Here is a 22,773-nt window from a genome sequence, read left to right as displayed (position 1 = left end):
CTTGCTCACAGAAATCTAGAAAAGTTAACAAATTTAAGTACCATATAAATTCAACATTAAGGCGCGTAAACACCTTATTTGGCAAATAAATGTAATAGCAGCAAAAAGTCTTGAAAAGTTAAATTGTATTAAATTAAAAAATAATATTAACTCTTTATTTTAGCATGTGACAATTTATCATAAAGTTTCCATTCAGAGTTCAGTTATAGTTATATAGAGTTATGTAGTTCGGAGTTAGGATTTATAACATCCAAACATTTATTTATATCTTTAGGTGACATATGAGTAAGAGAGTACATGACAAGCCTCTATGAACAAAGTTCAACCTGTTTCAAGCAAGAGGCAGGCAAGGAGTTGTGGGTTTATTGTGTAGCTATGGTGTAAGACAGGAAGTTACAATGTCATCAATTTTATTTTACTTCATTGTGAATTTCATTTTCAGGGGTATATTGACATTGGCTTTATGACATTAGAGTTAGCAGATCAGTTCTTTGGCTTTCACTTACAATCTACTCTTGATTGCTGAGACAAAGTGGGATCTTCAGACAACCCTAGATCAGGTGGAAAGGTAACAGCACATTGGCTTCCTTCAAAAAAGCAAAATGCAGCCTTATAGCTGTTGTTCCAGCCAACAAACTTTTATAAAAACCGCTATATTTATAGCTATCCAATTTGCGTTGGGAGAGGGTGCGTTTATTCCCTGGGGATTCCCAGATGTGCAATAACACATTTGCTACCAAAGGTTACAATAGTAGCTTATGGTATATTTACATTAACACATACAAATGTTATGCCCATTTCACATTTCTTATTTTTATCACTAGTTTATGCTATGTAACATAACATATGGAAAGCTGAGATATTATTGCTTTGTATAATGTTTGGTTCAACAACGGTTGTTACTTCCAAGGACGTGTCTATGGCCTTTATCCATGCTACTATGTGCTATGATGGACTAGGAGTCCACTTTCATATTTGATACTTTGCAAGCTATAAAACTTGTATAAATCATCATTTCTAATCATCCAGCTTGCCTTCTTCCGATTGGGACAAGGAGCACATTGCTTATACTCGAAATGCTCTTACTTATAGTTGAAGAGAACTGATATTTTCAATGTACTCTGTAAGGTTGTTAAGTTTGGTTTAGTTTAAGATTAAGGTTGTGACATATTATGAGCAAGGGTTGCTGTGAGAGGATTTAATAATAGGTTAGATTGGCAGTACAATACCCTCAAATGAACCAACACATATTTTATTTGTGACAACATCTCATTAAATTTATTAAAATTTTTAATTAACAATTGATTGCGTCAACCGACATATTAAGCACAAGTTTTAATACCTTAATACTTTGAAGACATATTTAATATTAAATTATTCATTACAATTTATTTTTAATTTAATTTATTATAACATTTACTAGTAATTTTGTAGTGTTGCAATAATTATGAATTCATGGACTAACGTGAGAAATTTTCTTTTAAAATAGCTAAACATTTACATGAATTTACATTTTCGAAATTGTGAACATTTAAATAGATATGGAATTGTAAATGATTAATGAACCCTGATATATACTAAGTTCCTAAAATTACTTACATTTTATTCCACTTCACACTTATTACGCCTAGAGATATTTTTCCGCACACAAACACAAGCACTAGCACTCCCGAACTTCCTTTTTCGAAATCCCGTCCTCGACTTCCTCCTCCCCTCCTTGTTCTTCAGTTTTGATGTTATTCTCCCGCCAGCTCATGACCACGCCTCTGCCAAATCTCTCCATCATAATTGGTGAGTACCAATTCTGGGTTTGATTGTTTCACGAGTAGGATTCTTAGAGGCAGCCATGAGTTGTACAAGATGAAATAAAACAGCAAAGAGAATTGCAGGGATTGGGTGTGGTCAGATAATCGTTTCAACTTTCTCATCTGAAATTTGAGTGAGTCAAACAGGGCTCTGTATTGTTGACAGCAGTGCACATCCTATCAAAATATAAAATATAAAGAAAGAATAATAAGAAAGGAATTGTAAGAAAGGATTTTTACGGATATATTTTAACGATTTTTTCATCTTTCAGTGATAAAAGAAATTATTAACATAACATTTTGAGATCTGCAATCTGACCTCATTCTCAGGTTGATAAATAACTTTACACATAACTGCAAGCATCAGAAAGGTTGTGTTACTGATTCCTTGTATCACTGAACAATGGCAAATATCCAAATGTTTAAAAAATTAACCATGTTACCTTCACAATCCTTCCATCATCAAAAACAAACTTTAAACAAAAGATATAAGAAAAATAGGTGAAAGTAACTATTCTTGTATGTATTCTTGAACAAATATTATTGTTTTTGTTTGAGTTTTAAAAACAATGAATGCATTTAATATAGACTTTATATGATGATAAACATGTTAGTTAAATTATATTTTTTCAGAGAATGTTTTCACAGACAGTTTGGGCAGAACCTACAATATTATTCCCTAAATATGTATGTTAGCACTTAGCAATAATAATATGTTGCTTATATTAAAATACATAAATTATTGTATTAAGTAAACGTTAAAACTTTATTTTAATACTATTTAATGAAAAAGCTTTTCACAACTCATTTAGTTTGAAATTGTAGTTTAACACAGATTCAGAATCACTCTATTGTGATTTCCATGACAGAATGGATAAAACCAATTATAAAACACATATATAACAGCAATGTACAAAATACAGTGTAACAAGAAGTTTAAACATTGATATCCACCTCTGAGGTCAAAGTTACAGAGTAAGAACCTTGAGTGGTGAGCCTTTTGGAAATTTTGGTTTTGATGATTTTTAACTCTAATATTCTCTATTCTTTAGGAATTTTGTCAAAGAGCATGATTTGCAAGTATTTACAACTCTTGCTGTATTTAGTTAATCTAATTGTAGGCAGATTTGGTTAATCTAAGTCGTTGGCATGTCTTGAATGATAATGATGTATTGTAAAATGTTCTAAATCCTCTCATACATAAACTAAATTTTGGATAATTATATAACAGCCAAGTTTTTGTATAAAAAATAATATTTATTTTCCTACATTATGGTAAAAGTACAAATTGTAAAAATTTATTTTAATAATATTTAATCTAAGAGACAGTCATTGTGCCTTACCATTAAATATAATAAATACATTTAATTTGCTTTAGTTAGCCGGGATGCACACTGTGTAGTCTTATCTCGAACTGATTAAGTAATTGTCTCATTTGTAGGGTTATGTCTGTGTTTCAGTGATTAAGACTAGAAGAGTGAATGAAAGTGTAATAAAGCTGCTACTAAACATGCACAGTAATCAATTTTCCAATTAAACAAATAAAAGGGATGGAATTGAATATCGCCGCTTGACCACCCTGTAGGTATGTTGCGTTTATTGTTTGCTCCTTATGTGTTCTGTGGATCGTCCCTGTGCAATTGTGAAATCAACTGCTGCTTTTTGGTGAGTAAAATTAATAAACATATTAAAACGGAGATAAACATTGTAATTATTTCTTTAGGAATTGATTGAAACAAATGTGTGTAAAAACTAACATTAAATTTCAGAAATTATTAAAGTCAAAGAATTTGTATTCTACTTTGCATATTTTATTCATGAATCTCAACAACTGATATGAACATAGATTATTATAACCAGTGAAGTTATCAAAGTAAGCTCTATAAAAATACATTTTAATGCATAAACACAATAGTTGAATGTTAATAAGGCAATATGTTACTTCCGTTATTACTTATTAATGCTCTCATTATTGTGTCTTACCACCTTTGTTTGTTGAAACAAGTTGGTGAGTTCTAAATAGTAAATCAGGAGGTTTAAAAGTTAAATAAGAAAAAGAACTGATGTTGCATTATCTGTCTTTCTAATAAATAGTAATTGTAATCTCTAATCATCTAAGAGTATCAATCAGAGGCACTCTGTTTATAAACATCACTGATCATTTTGGAACATTTCTACAAATTTAGCCAAATACATCAAAAACAGCTTGCAAAAGACTATGTTTATACTATAGTCATTTAAGAATTAAGTTAATTAATAGAATAGATGACACCTGAATTTTAATACAGCCGACTATCTTACAGACCTCTTCCTGTCACATGATGCTTTAGTGTTTTCATTCTCATATGTTTTAAGAACATTATTTATGTTTAGTTCTCTACGTAGCTATGCTTAACATGTAATTAACATGACATTTGTATTTCCTAATATGTAGAATTTAAATATTTGAATAAACTGTAGTCTACTACTGCTGTGACAGTCTAATCTCTATATGTCTATTATGTAATATGTTATACACAGCTTTCTAAGTGTAATGTAAATATTTTGCAGTTCTTTTAGCCTTCATGGAGAATATTTTTGATTGAATTTACAAATCTAAAGTGTAGGGTTTTAACATTGAAAACTGATTATATATAAGTACCGAATAGTATTTGTTTTATTACATCAAAGCTAATTAAAAAGAAATTTATTGTTGTCAATAAACAAATGAATGACTAGAGTTCCGTTGTAGTTCAAACTGTTTTAACAACGCTAAAATCTGTGACAGACATTAGAAAAACTCACTGTTTTCTTACCCTAACTCTCCTCTCGGCACCAGACCCATAATCTCATGGATTCAAATATGGACATCATTGAATACCACTACAGTCATCATTGTAAGGAAACTTTCAATTTCCAATCCATATTTCAAACCTCGGTATCCAATAATAACAAAAAGTGTTGAGTTTACGTGAGTGATATCGCTGTTTTCCATGAGTTCTCGTGATTGGTTTTGAGAACATGCAAAAATACCTATATTGAATGTATCTATGGGACCCATGTGAGACGCTAATAGTGATTTAATGTTTTTAACAATTCTGAATGTAATAATAATTGTTAATAAATTATTACGGTTTTTTGTGGATTTCCAATGTTGGCTAGAAACATGACCAAACTTTCTTTAGTGTATCTATAGGACTCACGTGGGACCCTAATAGTAATTTATTGTTTTAAAAATTCTGAATGTGATAAAAATTGTCACTAAAGTATTTAGATTTTTAATGGATTTCCTCGGTTAGGCTGCAAAATTTTCAAAACTGTTTTCTAGCAAGCACCAAAGAGGTAAGACGAACTTGTGTAACAAATTTCTTGTAAATTTGTCCTGTAGTTTTGCAGATTTAATGGTGAGACAATCAGTAGTATATGGCTTTTATATATGTTGATAAAATACATACATTTAAGTACTCCAACACATCTAACTTACATATTTTTATTCTATTTACATAAATAAATACAATTGAGTAGGTTCAATACACAGCTAGTTTGGGTTCAACACAACTAGTTTGTTCAGAATTTCAAGTCCACGCTCAAATACCCTCCTGAGGGTCAGTAAGAATTCCAAGTATTAATCAACACTGACAGAGTTCTTGCAGGCGTGCTGAGAGGTTCCATCACTCTAATGCAAGAGTCTCGAACTCAAAGAAGTCTCGAAGTTTAAACGAATAAAATCTTACTGCATAATAGACACATTAGGTAAGTGTGATCAAAAAGACAAATTGTATCTACAATGCCTTTCAGTACGGATATTCTGCCATGAAATAGATGGATACTTCAACATCATTCTCATTAATGAATTTTTGGCTCTAGACTTTGGTAACTAGATTTCATTGAGTTACAAAGACTGTGCACCTAAGTGCCTCTGTAATAATATCTGACAGTCAACTTTCTGAATGGACAAAATATTAATGCTCCTGCCATCATTTTGTAAAGAACCATCTTCACCTTTTTGTTATGTCTACATATAATACAAAATAGTTAGAAATCAATGCAATTTAAAAAGAAGGTCAAAGTCTTCAGAATAGGCATGACATGATAAAGCAGATATTTAATTTAAAAAATGAAACATAATACAAACTCTTATTAAGAGCAGCACTTTTAGAGCTACCAGATGTCACATGTGAAGTGACAGAAAACATATTTGATGTACATATTTTTCAGAATTAGAGAAAAAGATTAAGGTTGATATAATCAACAAAGTCAAACGTGTCGACATCTGTAATATTGAATATGATCCAGTCTACGAGATTTCAAGCCTAAGTATTATATGATAGTATTTTGCAAACTCAGGGTAGAGTCCTTTAACCCTGTCCTGTCACATGGGCTCATATCAATGCTGGATAATACAACTCTTTGAAATAAAGTCCATATGTAAATGTGTGAATGCACGGACTGACTAGGCATTAGCATTATTCACCATTGAGGAATTGGATGAGGTATGAGGTGTATTAATTTGATGCTGGGTGCTTCATTTGCAGCTCTGAGGTGGTATGATGGATATTGAGCTTTTCTATTCATGAACGTTTCCACCTGTATTATATCTTACTGTCCACCTTGAAAATGAAGAAAAGGCATACATTAAACACGATTACATAATTTCCAGTAACACACTGTCAGAGAACTTGCCTACTCAGCTAGTGAGATATGAGTTTGCTGACTTTGTGGTGAAAGCAAAGGACTTAACCTAACATTTTGATAATTTTTTCCGCTCACTTAACACCCCCTCCACTGGGAGGCTCATTGAAATACTGCCTACACACTATTGTAAAACCTCAATCAACTGAAGCTGTACATCAGTACATGAAGATCAATAATAAAATAAATATGTTTTAGAAAATACAATGTTTACTGGTGTGAAAAGTGTGTCTTCCAAATTGAAAGTGTATTTATTTCTCCATTCCTCTCAGCCCATCGGGCCACCACTTCCAGTTCAAACATCCACAGTTTCTAGTTAAGGCATGAAGCTGAGTAGTGACTGCTCACCCTTGGCCAACTGTACACTGCCTTCAGTTCAAGGGTTAGTTCATATGAAAACCAGAGGGAACATCCAGAGATGTGGTTCTACAACTACAGACTGTAAGCTGTACTACAATATAATAACTTAAGATCAAGCGGGACAAAACTCTGACCAGTCCAGTAGTTCGACAAGCGAATCGTGGAGTGCAGCAGCGTGCTTGGCATCGAAACTGGATACAATAGAGTGCCGATGGCCCTAAGGTCTAAGATCTAAGGACTTTGAATCTGAGCTAGATAATGCAGGTTCAAATCCTGTCTGTGATCTTAGCTCTTTTTGTCAGTACCATCGACCTTGTACTCGTACTACGAGGAAGGATCAAACAGTTTTGTAACTAAGATATAAAGAAAGGCATAAAAAATATGAAACTAATTTATTTTTCTACATAATAATCCCTTAATTGATTAAGTATAATCAACCAGTTCGGAAGACTACTTACGTCTTCGTAAAAAAATGTTTCCTCCTGGTCCGCAAACTACTGTTCTATAGCAGCTTTCACGGATTCCAAGTCTTCAAATCTTCTTCCTTTAAGCTGTTTTTTTAAAGTTGGGAAACAGGACATAATCACTAGGTGCCACATCTGGAATGTAGGGTGAGTGGTTGAGCTGCTCGAAACACAAGACTGATGAACTGGAGTGTTGTCGTGCAGCAGGAGAACACATTTGCTGGTCATCCCTAGTCTCTTTTCCAGTATGGCTTGTCTTAAATTCTGGAGTAGTTCAGCATTATATACTCCTGTTATTGTATTTCTGTTGACAAGGTAATCAATTATCAGTATACACTTGGAATCCCAGAAAAATGTGGCTATCATTTTTCTGACTGATTTTGGATTCACCCCTCGTACATTATGATTATGATACAAATAAAGTCATTTGATTACAATTATGAACTTAGGGGTAGAGATTTCTTACGCTGCCACTGCATGGACTGCAGCTTGGTTTCACGGACCCATTGGTAAAGCCATGTTTCATCTCCAGTAACTAGTCGGGTCATGAAGTCTTCTGGGTAATTGTAATAGAAGTGAATAAGCTCCAGAGAGGAAGTCACACGATGATGACACTGATGAATGGAGAGGTTTCTATGCAACCATCTGGCTGAGACTTAGGACATAGCCAGAACGTAATAATAAATTATTGTGAATGCACTGCCATAGGATATATTTAGTTTAATAGTAACTTCAGAAACCTATAACCGCCGATATTTCTAAATCACTGCTTCAGCATGGGCAACATGATCTGGGTCAGTCGAGGTGGAAGGGCTCCCTGGCCGTGGGTCCTCTTCCATGGTTTCGCGTTCACGCTTAAACTCATTGAACCACCGAGTTATTGTAAGAAAAAGAAAGAAATTTCTTACCGCACAATTTCATCATTCTTTCGTAAATTTCCTTCGCGGAACTCCTATATTTACATAAACATATGATTGCACTGCGGTACTCAGATTTAAACTCATTGGAATCTGCCATGTTTGTTAAGCAGCTGAAAAACTCTGAACCAAATGAGTAGAGGAGGGGGTGCAAATGTGGAAACCCTGTTCATTTTTAATTAGTAAAAAATCAGAGGATTGTTATTTTCAACCTGAAAAATTACCTTTTAATACGTTGTAATGTTGATAACAGATAATCATCAACCATAATTGCAAAATCCATGTACTTAAAAACTATAAAAATGTTTAGCAAACTTACTACAAATTCAGATTGTTAAAAAAAAGTGTGGGTAATGTGGAAACATCCCAAATGTACAGTAAATAATGTCTTAAACAAGTAGGAATATTGAAATTTGCACATTATATTCTTTTTTAATTGTTTTTTATTGATAGAAAAAATTTTAGATAAGGAAAAATAAATAAAACATATTTTAATTTATTACAAAGTTGGATGAGTTTTAAATTTAAAAGTCTTTAAATTTTTCTAAAGTTTTATTTAACATAGTCTCAATATGTTCACATAGTCAACATAGTCCTTACTTGCAGAAATCGCAAACATAAATGTCTTTTTCCACACCGGCACATTCAGAGTGGATCCATTCATCACAGAAACTGACATTGGATCCATAGTTCCACCATGCACATCTTTTGAAAATGGATCGCCACAAAATATGCACAGGGCATCTTCATCAGAGGGTTTTTTCTACACCAGCTGGAAGTTCTAGATTGGACTCTCCTGAAGATATGGATTCGTTGTGTTCTTCAGCATCCGACACTTTATCAAAATGCAGGCGTTTGTTACATGCTCCTTTCATTAGAGTATCTGTCCAATTCTTCCTGGGAAAGATCATCAGTGGAATGAAGCTTCCACCGGCACTCATGCAGCATATCACAGTCACCAGCGAACCTCGTTCAGCTGCTGTAATTGCCCCCCACTTTACGTTTACTTCTAAGCCCTACTACATGAGGTATCTTGCTCTGGACTACAGTTAGTCTGGTTTTCGTCCACGTTGTAGACACGATCAGCTGTGAAATTGTGCTTGTCGTACTCAGCTTCCAGAAAGTCAAAAAACTTGCCTGTTGCTTCCCTATTGAACCCATTGGCACGTGAAAATGAGGTTCCCATAGGCTTGCGAATTGTGATTTTGTTTTTGTGTCGCCTAATAAAAAGATCAAACCAAGCCCTACCAGTTGCATTGAGGTAAATGGGTGCTTGATATTATTCTTTAGGGCTAGTTGATAAGCTATCTTTTTGACATCAAACTTAGTAAGGCCATAAAAACGATGATCCATTTCGACCAAAAACTCCATCAACTGCTGTTCCATAGTAATCAGGTAGGACAGGTTTACGTCCTACTTTTAAACCAACACATTCTTCAGGTGATAGACCACTCTTGACGAATCGCTGAAGTGTTGTCTGGGGTACTTTAAACTCCTTTACACACTTTTCTTAATCCCATCTTATTTTTCCCTGTATGCTGTTATAGCTTTAATCATATTTTACAGGATCCCACTTCTTCAAAAGAGACTTTCGCCTCGGCCCGATGTGCTTCCTTGGCATCTAAAACAGAAGCACATAGCATATTAGAAACAATGCATATGATGTGGGTAATGTGGAAACGTTTCCAATTGCCTCCCATATACATGTTTCCAGGTTAGCCGCACTTTAGCCATATTGGATTTTACGAGTTAATTCAAGAAAAAGTTAGCTTACATATTCATTGAAACCCAACAATAACTTCCATACAGCTCCCTTTTTTCCAATACGATGATACGCACTACGCTATCTCTATGATAAGATATACTAACTAATATCTAAAACTTACCTTCCAAAACTTTTGGAAATTCACGAAACAGAGGCCGATGCACCACCATCAACTACAATGCCCGACTAACTCCTAGCGCTGTACCGTTTAAAATAGGAACTAGAGTGAATATTTACGGCAATCTCCCTGAAGTCGAGATACTTGACGTTTCCACATTACCCTCATGTTTCCACATTTGCACCCCTTCCTCTAGATATTAGGAGTGCATTCTCTTAGAGAGATAAGATAAGGAATCGGGCTAATAGATAAGCCAGTCCTGCTTTCTTTATAACTTAGTTTCAAAACGTTTTCATCCGCCTCCGTATATCGACTCTCAACCCTTAATCTGTTTTATAAGATCCTTGCACAGGTCAGTGGCCCATGAGGAAGGACAGAAGAAGGTTTAAAAGGGCCTCTCCGATCCTTAAAAAATAAAACTTTAAATGTATATCAAAATAATCGTAATTTAATTTAATTATAATATATATGTTTACGAATAATAGAAATAAAATTACACATTAATTTAAATCTGGCATTATTCATTGCATAATTGATTAATATACCTTGCGTTACATTGTATTACAGTTGAAATCCGATTTTTATTCATGCAAGATTTGGTAAATATACAAGAAATCATAATTTCTAGTTTCACTGAACGATGGCAAATGTCCGGAAAAAATCCTGTTTCCTTCACAATCCTTCCATCGTCAAAAATAACCTTCAAACAAAGAATATACTGATTAGTTGACGTTACACATGAAGATGAATTTAACCCGTCTTTCGGGATTGTGGAAATATTGTTTTTGGAACTTATTCTCCGAGGGAACGACTGCTTATAAAACAAAATGAACTACAAAGTCATACACTTCCGTACTTGAACCACCATTTCTAACTGTCCGTATTTCATTTCCTCTATAGCCAAATTTAACCGAGGTAGGCCGCTTCGTTGATTAAACCGTCATGGGTGTTAGCTCGTCCATTGTCCATGAGCTGTAAAACTGTTCTAACGCTTTGTCAGTGGCATAAAATTATCTTATGCTAAAAAACATACTTTTCTGGAAAACCTATACAATGGATCATCTTTTTCCATAATTTCAATGTTTATCAATAGTTTTGATTGCTTCTTTAGCTGCTAGATGTTGCGATAAATTGCAACAAAGTTCCGAAACAGTTGGTTTTGAATAATGTTTTATTCGAGAACATAATTTATGGTCCAATAAAATAATTCGCCGCCTTGTTTTAGTTTATAAGGTGACTCACAACATTCAGGAGATGAATCAGAATGTCTGGAGCTATCGTTACACTCCCCAGATTGGAATACAATAGTGGCCTCCCTCGCTTGACCAACCGACTTGGTGTCGGTCACATCCGACACATCCTCCGTTCCATCTTTCACCCTATACGTTTCTTTGTGAATAAGCAGGATGTTATAACTATAACAACATTTATGAGTTCTTCAGAATTTAAGCCCTCGTAGACTTATCTGATTTTTAGAAAAATTCTGTTGTTAATTGTATTTTACAATTATGGTTACACGTGGTTTCATTAGATTTATGCCGTGGCATGACAGGTAGCGTCGCTTTGTTTTATTAGTCCATTCCTTATTGACTATGCCAAACTGATGTTGGTTGGACGTCAAACCCCCTAAAGTGCAAGAACTATTGCCTGAACGCCAATGTCCAGCGACAACAATAATGGTTGGGGTTTACTGTTCTACAAGCAGTGCTATACATCAGTGTTTCCATTTCTCTAACCGGAACGACATTTTACTGGACGGCAAGGAGTCGACAAGCAGCCCTGAGGCCGTGTCTGATTACCAGAACAAATCATCATCCTTCTATCTCATCGTGTCTGCTGTATCAGGCTTGGGAGTTCATGTCATCCAGTAAGGAAACGTTACATATATAATTGTTCCAGAAAATAGTAATCATTGGTTTCAATAAAAGGTGTACTAGTTAAATTATGTTTTACCCTGTTTTAAACAATTTGTTGATTTTATATTTTGTTGTTATCATTTAGTTTCACAATTCATCATCCGAATTAAGAGTTTTATAACAGTGAGGTTTTGTGTTTTAAGTTTCAAACGTACAGTGGTTTTGTACTCAATTAAGACATTTTTAAAACATTAGACAAGTCCAGCTTCTAAGCAGTGTTTATAAATGTTTTAACGCAGTGATTTCTATCTAAAGATATCAGAAAACCTGGGAGTTTCCCGAGGTAATTTCCAGATTAGCGACTATTCAATGTAACGACTATGGAAGTGAGCCATTTTTATACCTCTACTTATGTATTTTCAATGTCTCTATAAAAAAATGAAGGGTCTCCGTTTATGCAGACAACGCTGTATAACGCCAGAGGATTTATAGATAGTGAGGATGAAGTAACATTTTGATCTCTATAGGTCTGTGATAAATTCAAATAATCCATAAATCTTATAAAAGAATCCATTCTTGCACTGAAATAAAAACAATAAAAATGGAGTACTCATCGAAAGACATAACCTAAGCCATTAAAGCCGACCATCATCAAGATGTTACAGTACTCGTAGATTAAATTAATTTTCCTCAACTGCGTTTCGAGAAAATTTGGTAATCCTGGTTTTTTGTTTTGAGGAAATAGTAATGCTTAAAAAGACAAGCAGTTGTAAGAAAATAAAGAGAATTTGTGCCCAGATACGCAAACCTCGAACCAAACACTTTCAGGAATACTTCCAGATCAGATTTCCTGAAATAAAAGAGATTCCTAGTAAACAACATACTCTTCACCACCCTACAGCTATAGAAATTCTACTTCTGTCACACAACAAGATACTATTAACCGTCCCTGTAAACTACCTGGGTTGAACAACATTTGTTGTCCTACGGTCAGTAGGACAACATTGTTTCGGAGAGAAAAACAATCCTGGAAGTATCGCCGGCCAAGAGTGAAAATCCCTTATTGGAATTGGTATATCGGAACATCAGATATTAAACTGTGTAGTCCATAGTTCAGTTAGTTTGTAGCATTTTCAGATGATTATAAATACCCACATTTAAGGTTATTATGGAGTATTCTTCTGAACGGACATGTCTGGAGAGTGGAGTGATGAAGAAAAAACTATTTTCTTTCTGCACAAACACGACCTGTTAGTCAGTTATTGAGCTCAAGTAAGTGATACTGAAACCCAAGACGGGTGTAGAAACAATATTATGCTTATAATATTCATATTGCATAATTTATCGCGATCATCAAAGTTTTTACATAACGCGCAATACCCCATATATGAAGTTGCAATTACTTTTTCATAATTTAAAAATATTTCTAGCTGGCCTGGAAATAGACCGGAACAATTCATTAAGCACAAACAGTTACTGTGCTTATTTTAAAAAGCTTATGCAGAGTAATTACAAAACAAATCGTCATTTGCACTCATTTACAAAGTAGTCTAATCCCATTGAGATATATCTGTTAAATAAAAGAATTGTCGATGACTTTAGGAAGTTTCATTAGCTGCCATCCAAACTGGGAAGAGCATGCCATTGTAAAAATTTATTTTCGCAGATAAACTAAGTTCAGTAGTCAGTATATTTACCATTTCTAATTTTCCCGCAGCGAGTTTGTTTGCTATAAGAATAACATCACTTGCATGCATGTTTTGCTTTTTGGTGGCACGTTTAGACAAATTTTACCGATTTATAAAAAGGCCAAAACAAAAAAACATAATAGTTGAGGAAATGCAATTTTAATTACAACGAAATACGTGTGTTTTTAATTATAAATGTTATACTTTAAGGATAATTTATTATTAGCCTCCTCAATACTAATTATGAATAGAAAGATTAATGACGGTGCGTTTATTTCACTGTTTGGTCGTTGTAGACTGTCAGTTTAGTTAGGTAGGCGTGAAAAGTTTGTATTTTCTAAGAACACTAGTCGATTTGACGTAAAATCTATAAAGGAATTTACTCCAAGAAAGGAATTGATTGCCAGTCACGCTAATTTTGGAGGAGGTCGAAATGAGAGGGTAGTTAAAATGTCAAACTATAAACTTTTAATATGTCATAGTATTAGCCTGATTCACTGAAAACAAACCGCCAAACACGCGACAGATAAATAATATACCATCGTCAGCTAACGAGACAAAGATACTGAAAATAGCTACTTTAGGTTTGTTTATCTCGTTGATTGACGCTGTCATAACTAATTTTTACGAATCTGATATTTAGTTTTAAGTGTGTCAATCTGAAACAAAAATAATATGTATATATTTATATGTACATTATATATATATATATATATATAACCATTTCATCAATTCATTAATTCATTAATGACATTTTTTATAACTTTAAATATTTAATCCTTTATCTGACCTTCCTTTTTGGCTCCCACCAAATTTCCGTGGTTGAAGATTTCTTTCTTTCTTAGAGTGGTCTTCAATCGACGGTGGGAGCGCCAAACTGAAACACCCGATTTTGGTTATTATAAGGTAAATTGGCCCGTTCTGTGTTTCACACTATAGCCAAACTTGGCTGACAGGATGCATTCTCTTGGTTTGTCTGTGTAACACTTACAACTATATTTATATGTTGGTAATTTTCGTAACTAACTGCATTAAATTCTGTACTCAATTTGCACAGTTCGTGCATCGTATAAAACTGTTTTCACTTCAAATTCAAGAGAAACTGAAATTTTTAAAATAAATGTGAACTGTGAAATGTTCTAACTTACCATATGTGTTTACTTTACATAAATCTTGTTTGTAAATAGTCATTGCATCTGATATGACCACATTTCTATAACATTCTGGTATTTGTGACATGTCCAGTATGGGTAAGTCGAATTTCAATGCATTCCTTTAATAACGACATATCTCTTAGAAATTGACTCGGAGTCACAATGAACCTGTTTCAACTTTGGACAACTGCCGACAAATTGGATCACCAAAACGGTTGTTCAATGTGGGTGGTAAAGAAGTGGTCGTGGTCGTTGCGGTCCTGTTGTACCACAGTTCTTCAGGATCAAAAATTTCAAGGAGAACTTCAAGTAAACGCTTGATCACGAAAAGTTTCCATTGCGTGCACAACGCCGACGCCGCGCCGCCAAGCGACTATTTGTGTACTGGTGCCCAATGAGGGCAAGTGATTATTTAATTGTTGCAGGCAGTGGCAGGGCCGGTGACTGTGTGGCTCGGGGACAGTCCGGCACAGACAAGAGTAGTAGGCCTGTGTTGCGGTCAACCAGGGCTGATATCGATTTCCTGCGAAGCCGCACAACTCCGAGCTAAGCTCATGGCAGTCCGGCTCCGACTCCTGTCTTGGGCGGCACTGCACCATGGTCGGTCATGAGCGAGGCACCGCCGGAGACGTCGCCGGGTATGTACATGCATCTGCAACCTTCTACATCAACTAGTGGTCTGTCTCGTGCGGCATGTCTGATCTCTTGCCATGTACTCTCCCGTGCTATCAGATGTCTTAGACCTCGAGTTCGGGTGCTTTGCCTTAAGTTGATAAAAGCGTAACTACTTATTACTAGAATGACAGCTATGCGCGTCTATAAAATATCTGCTATCTTTTGTTGTATCAATAACTTCTTATCGTATTACTTTTAAAACATAAATCTTGTGACTGTAGTTTACTTTGTACACCATCAGTTACACTTGTAAGTATACGAGTTAGAATTCGTTGTGGATAAGTACTAAGTGGATCATAATTAAAGTATTTTTAGAACATTTTAATGCAGATAAGACACTTTCGTTTGTATTTTGAAGCTGTAATATGCTATCAATTAAAAAATCTTCAATAACTATGTAAACATCAATCGATTAATATTTAACTCAGATAATTGCATACTTTGGAACGTTTTACATCAACTTTGAATAATTATCTGTTATTTGATGGATTCTATTAGTCTATTTGCTAATATAACAAATCCATAAACTCGAACTATCACTCGTTTTTTGGTATGTGAGTAGTGCCAGGTCACGTATTAAATCGTCTTATCAGTAACTGATACCATTCCTATAGTTGATAGAGGCTTAAATAAAAAAATGTCTATGTGGCTGCATATCTAGATATTTAATCTTTTGAATATTTTATCAGAAATGGAAACTGTAGTAGGCATAAACACAAAATACTAACTTCAATATGATATATTCAACATTTAACTTTAACATATAATAACTTCAATAACAGAGTTCTATTTTTATAACATTTAGAAACGAAATATGTGATATAGCCTATATTTATATCTTTGATTTTTAAAAGAATTAACTTTTATTATTTATTGTAAACTACTCTTCTTTAGGGGTAGTTTTCTGGAATAGGGCATCAGATCCAAACCCCTTGCGTTAGCTGTACGACTTCTAATGCCTCAGTTTAAGACTTAGAAAATTATTTGTTTGCTGTCTTTTTTAATAGAATAAAAACAAAAGAATTTATTTATAAATATTTAGAAACAAACATTTTTTGTTTTTATTCTATTTTTAAAAAGCAGCTAACAATTCAACGATTAAAATACATAAACAGATCGTTTAATTCCTTTCCAATATTCGATAAAATTACACAAAGTAAAATCTGCAGGTGAAACTCAGTAACATATTCTTTCAAAACCCTGTTGGTTAACATAATTAGGTTGTAGAATTACAGACTAAAGCACAAGCTGAAGAAAGACTGAACAACACTGCTTACTCTCAATACATCAGTCTATCAATCTTTTCAGTGTCATGAGAGACAAGACAGTCGAATTGATTACATGTGGGAGCACCAACCATCATTCTTAATTTCAATCAACTGTAGTTTTGTACGCGTGCCGGCGCATCGCGTAGTACAATCTATTATTGTACCATGTAAACATAAATTACTCGTAAAATTCAGCTACTTATCATATTAATAAGTTTTATGAAAATAATAATCCTGTAAGGGGTACAAATCTGTATGTCACTCAGGCTGTAATTATCAATACTGATCGTTATACTGATAACGTAGAGTTCAGTTTACAATTAATACTTCGTCTTAGTGAGATTTGTAATTTTGAATAAGTGAAATTGCTTTCTTCTATTACAAGTCAAATTCAGTTCAAGGAAGTTTGCCTTCTAAATTTAATTTTATGGTATTATTTACTTTATTCTCCTAATACTCATAATGGCCTTTATAACATTCCAAGAATTTTGTATGACTTCTAGGCGTATGTACATTGTCGACATTTTACTTTTATATAGTTGAGTGATATATTGAAAACTTAGCAACTACGAAACAATAGTTTTAGTTGGTATTAAAAAACGTGTATCAGTAGAACCTAATTAATCGTATTTAAAAACACGTCGCCTCAACCACCTCGGTTTGTAGTATCCTGAACCAGAAAATTTTATACTTGAATGCTCTAGCACGTTAGAATCCATTAGAATCATTGTTGTTAAAAATATATTCTAAGTCGATTTTGAACATTATGAGGACAAACCAGAGGCTGCCAAACAAATAAATACATATATTAAATGATTAAACACTTTTAAAATTTCACAATCACGATGTAACATTCTGTGTCGTAATCTGGGGAGATAAAGTTTCTGTGGTGAAAGGTGAAAGGTATAATATAGGTTAGTAATCACTGTTTAAATAGAATAAAGAAAAGAATATTGTTTTTATTTCTATATTTTCTAGACTCGATATACCGTTTTTCAGGAAGTTTCACTTACAAATTAATACCTTTCATCAAAAAACTTCAAACAATTTCCCTTCTTTTGATTTCGACGACAGCGGTGTGGTAGAGCCCTCCTCCTTATTAAATGCTTATAGTTCTCGGACCTGTTCAGTGATTTATTGTTCAATTAAAATATAAATAGGCATGGAAACTCCTATCCCATCCCCATGTATGCCAATTGGGCTTCAACGTTCCATTTGTAATTGATGTAGTAGAATGTCTCGAACACTCTGTATCTGGATAGACACTGTTGTGTGAGCAGTACAATAGTGAGAGTGCAGTATAGTTCTGTAAAATGCTGTAAAAATACTACAAATCCTATTTTTTAAGTTGAACGTTATGCAATTTAATATCATGTTTATTGCAGAATCCCTTTCACATTATTGCCCCATTCTTCACCTGTTTTATACTTATTGCAGTAAAAACATTGAGCATGAAAGTTTGCTTATCATTTGTTACAATTTGTTGGGAACTTAATTTATTCAAATTTATTTACCTCCATTTTAAATGTTTTGTTGAAAAGAAAAACCACGTTGAATATTGTTATGAGGGTTTTGATAATTGAATGTACTAGATTGTTTGTATAGATTCGTACTCACTGTCTGAGTTGTCTCTAAACTGCTGTCAGTTTTGATAATTGGATGTACTAGATTGTTTGTATAGACTCGTACTGACTGTACTGAGTTGTCTCTAAACTGCTGTCAGTTTTGATAATTGGATGTACTAGATTGTTTGTATAGACTCGTACTGACTGTACTGAGTTGTCTCTAAACTGCTGTCAGTTTTGATAATTGGATGTACTAGATTGTTTGTATAGACTCGTACTGACTGTACTGAGTTGTCTCTAAACTGCTGTCAGTTTTGAATATTTGAAATTTAATATAGACCTCGTCAAAATTACAGTACACGCAAATTTTGATAATTCCACGATTAATTTGTAAGGACGTGGAATTATTAAGACTTTTGATTCTATAAATTACAATTTCCGAATGAACATCAAAAGTATAACTTTAAATATATGTAAATCGCAAAGTTTGAGCTGTTTTAAGCAAATACTAACTATCAATTTATGTTTATATGTGGCACGTTTTTAGTGATGTTATATTTCTCATGTTATATATACATATAAAACGTTAAAAGATTAGCTATAGAAATGAAGCACGAATGCAACAAGAGATCACTGAAATCCATTTCTTACGCTGTGTTTTGGAGGTTCGTTTTTGACAACCAGAAAGTACTTTTGACACCCAGAACACAGATGTACTAATACCATATAATCTCTTAAAATTAAAAGACTACTATTATTTTACATGTTTAATTTACCCTCTATATACTATGATGCCAATGTACGCTGTGCAGTCTCCGTCACTAATTAACTAACTAACCAACATAGTCGTGTCCCCGGCCCTATTATCCAGTAAAATATTATTCCAGTAGTATGTACAGGCAAGATGCTTCGGTCATTGGCCAAAGGTTAATTGGGCCAAGAATAATTTCTTCAATAGTAATTATTCGGCATCAGTTTTATTTATTAGGGGTATAAAAACATCAATAGTTAATTTATTACAAAACTTGGGATGCCGTATTGTTGAAATACTTTCACGTAGCTTGTAAACGCTTTACTGTTTATTTAACAATACAATTAAATTATTGACGGATTTTAATCAGATAATCCTGTCAACTAAGCTGGTTGATTAAAATCAGGTAAAACGTATTCTTGTCGCTGTTGCTACGGCTAATCGTTTGTCCTATGTTTACGTGTGCTCAGAAGGTGGCGAGTGAGTGAATCTCACAATTCTGATGAAACCGTAAGATTATTACAGTGAAGTGAAAGCGTGTAGGCACAAGTCGTGGTTTGGATTACAGTTTAGTTGGAGCGAAATTCAACGTATGTGCCAGCCGATACTTAAAATCAATACTATTAACTTTATTCCCAAGTTCTCCTGTCTTAAACCAAATATTTTTGGGTTGCAGTAGGGTTGGTTCACCGCGCTGATGTTTTTGAATGTGGAATTATAAAATGAGGTTTTAATAACAGCTACGTTTATATCAGAACCTTATAAGAATGCTGTCATTGACAATTTATAATGCAAAAAATTGTTTTAGGGCAATATAGAAATTTGGTTTCATTTAAGGTAGGGTTTGAGAGAGGGATTACTCACAAATATGAAAATTCCACTTCATTTACTCTCGAGCAGTTGGGGGTGGGGGAATCGTTGTGGACCTCATAATTGGGTATAAATATGGTTAAACATGTTTCTATACTGTACCGTAGTATAGAGAAACTTAAACACCGCAGTCTGGTACATATTAGAGTAGATATACCTCGAGGTATGGCCAAATTCGAGTCAGTCCCTGCACTAAGAGGCTGGAAGACGGCGAAGTCGCTGTTCTCCCTGTAGAGAAGCTCTACAGGTGACAGAGTATGACGTCGTATTCACCACCTGAACATCGCGAAGCGCCCTACGCCGAGCGGAACACGTAACACATGGGCGTACGTCACAGATATACCCATGAATGCCAATCAATGCCCCTTCTCTATCTCTCTCTCTCAGCTTTTATTCATGTTGGAATCACTGTTTGATTGGTCGGGTCGTTAATATTGAATAGCCCATAAGGAAAATTATAGGCTCCGATGTGGGACCTTGTGGCATGCCGGTGTACGCGAGCTAGAGAGCCAGAGAGTCAGCGACTACACATAGGTGCGTTGCGTTCAGTAGTGGGTCCCATCAATGCCGAATGCCTTTGGAATACTTCAGGAGGAGATTGCTGAGGCGGATTCATAATGAAGGTAGGATCCAACCCTAGGATTTAATTTAGAGGTAGAAGACCTTTTGTTTCCTTTTTTGAGAACTTCATACGAATTGTAAAATTTAATCGGCTTTTATTATCATATTCCAACGAAATGTTATCAACTGATAAGATGAATGGGTTTTTAATACCCATTGTCAATTTTATGATATTTAATCCGGTAAGATTAAAATATAAAACGTAATTACGTTGATACATGTGCGATTTACTAACAACATTGCTTTTAACGCTCAACATCTTTAATTGCAAACATTACTTACAAGCCCGACTTTAGATTATCTGCAGGCAGGGTGCAGACTTACAAAAATCTGTAAACCAAATGGGCCGATCATAAACGCGTGTAGTTTATTTTAACACGAATAAAACTAATAAACATTGTTGGCTCAACTGAGACAACGATCTTCACTTAGCATTAAATAATCACGAAGGCTTAATAATAGCATTTAAGAATAATAAGTTTTAATATTTCGTGGGAAACATATCATCTTAAATACACTAGACTTTTATTTGTATGATGGTCCAATGGCTTTGAAAAGAGTTACAACATTAAAAGGTTAAGCGCTTTTTTCAGAGCTTATTTAAGTATATAAATTAGCGATACTCGACTTCAGAAAAAGGACACCCGTTAAAAGCAATATAATAAACAATAGGTATAGGTCTCATGTAATAATCAATTAAAATCAAACATTAAACCATTTTTAGAGACAAATTTGGTTTAAAGTCTACCCTGCGAATCAAGCACTAATTTTAAGTTTTAATATCATGTATAATAGTTACGAAACTTCTTGCAACAGCTTACTCAGTGATAAAAAAATCTACCCTACAAATATGAAAAGTTAATATCTGTTGCGTTACTGGTTTTTATTATTTATTTGGCTTCTAAAAATGGATACAATAACAATTTTACACACACACACACACACACACACACACACACACACACAACACACACACACACACACACACACACACACACACACACACACACACACACACACACACACACACACACACACACACACACACACACACACACACACACACACACACACACACACACACACACACACACACACACACACACACACACACACACCACACACACACACACACACACACACACACACACACACACACACACACACACACACACACACACACACACACACACACACACACACACACACACACACACACACACACACACACACACACACACACACACACACACACACACACACACACACACACACACACACACACACACACACACACACAACACACACACACACACACACACACACACACACACACACACACACACACACACACACACACACACACACACACACACACACACCACACCACACACACACACACACACACACACACACACACACACACACACACACACACACACACACACACACACACACACACACACACACCACACACACACACACACACACACACACACACACACACACACACACACACACACACACACACACACACACACACACACACACACACACACACACACACACACACACACACACACACACACACACACACACACACACACACACACACACACACACACACACACACACACACACACACACACACACACACACCACACACACACACAACACACACACACACACACACACACACACACACACACACACACACACACACACACACACACACACACACACACACACACACACACACACACACACACACACACACACACACACACACACACACACACACCACACACACACACACACACACACACACACACACACACACACACACACACACACACACACACACACACACACACACACACACACACACACACACACACACACACACACACACACACACACACACACACACACACACACACACACACACACACACACACACACACACACACACACACACACACACACACACACACACACACACACACACACACACCACACACACACACACACACACACACACACACACACACACACACACACACACACACACACACACCACACACACACACACACACACACACACACACACACACACACACACACACACCACACACACACACACACACACACACACACACACACACACACACACACACACACACACACACACACACACACACACACACACACACACACACACACAC

The 22,773-nt window shown here is 35.1% G+C and overlaps 1 long non-coding RNA gene across 1 annotated transcript in view; it reads left to right on the top strand.

The window, feature by feature from the left end:
* The window catches only part of LOC124369248, a 50,411-nt gene that overhangs the window by 1,778 nt on the left and 25,860 nt on the right, over window positions 1-22,773 (top strand). Inside the window, exons 2-3 of the long non-coding RNA XR_006923058.1 lie at window positions 3,266-3,390; window positions 15,224-15,436. This is a non-coding gene — a long non-coding RNA (uncharacterized LOC124369248). The remainder of the gene's footprint in view (window positions 1-3,265; window positions 3,391-15,223; window positions 15,437-22,773) is intronic.

This window comes from Homalodisca vitripennis, chromosome X (assembly GCF_021130785.1).
Source record: "Homalodisca vitripennis isolate AUS2020 chromosome X, UT_GWSS_2.1, whole genome shotgun sequence".
Classification (NCBI taxonomy): Eukaryota; Metazoa; Arthropoda; class Insecta; order Hemiptera; family Cicadellidae; genus Homalodisca; species Homalodisca vitripennis.
The sequence above is the reverse complement of the archived record's forward strand: the minus strand, read 5'-3'. Positions and strand labels throughout refer to the sequence as shown.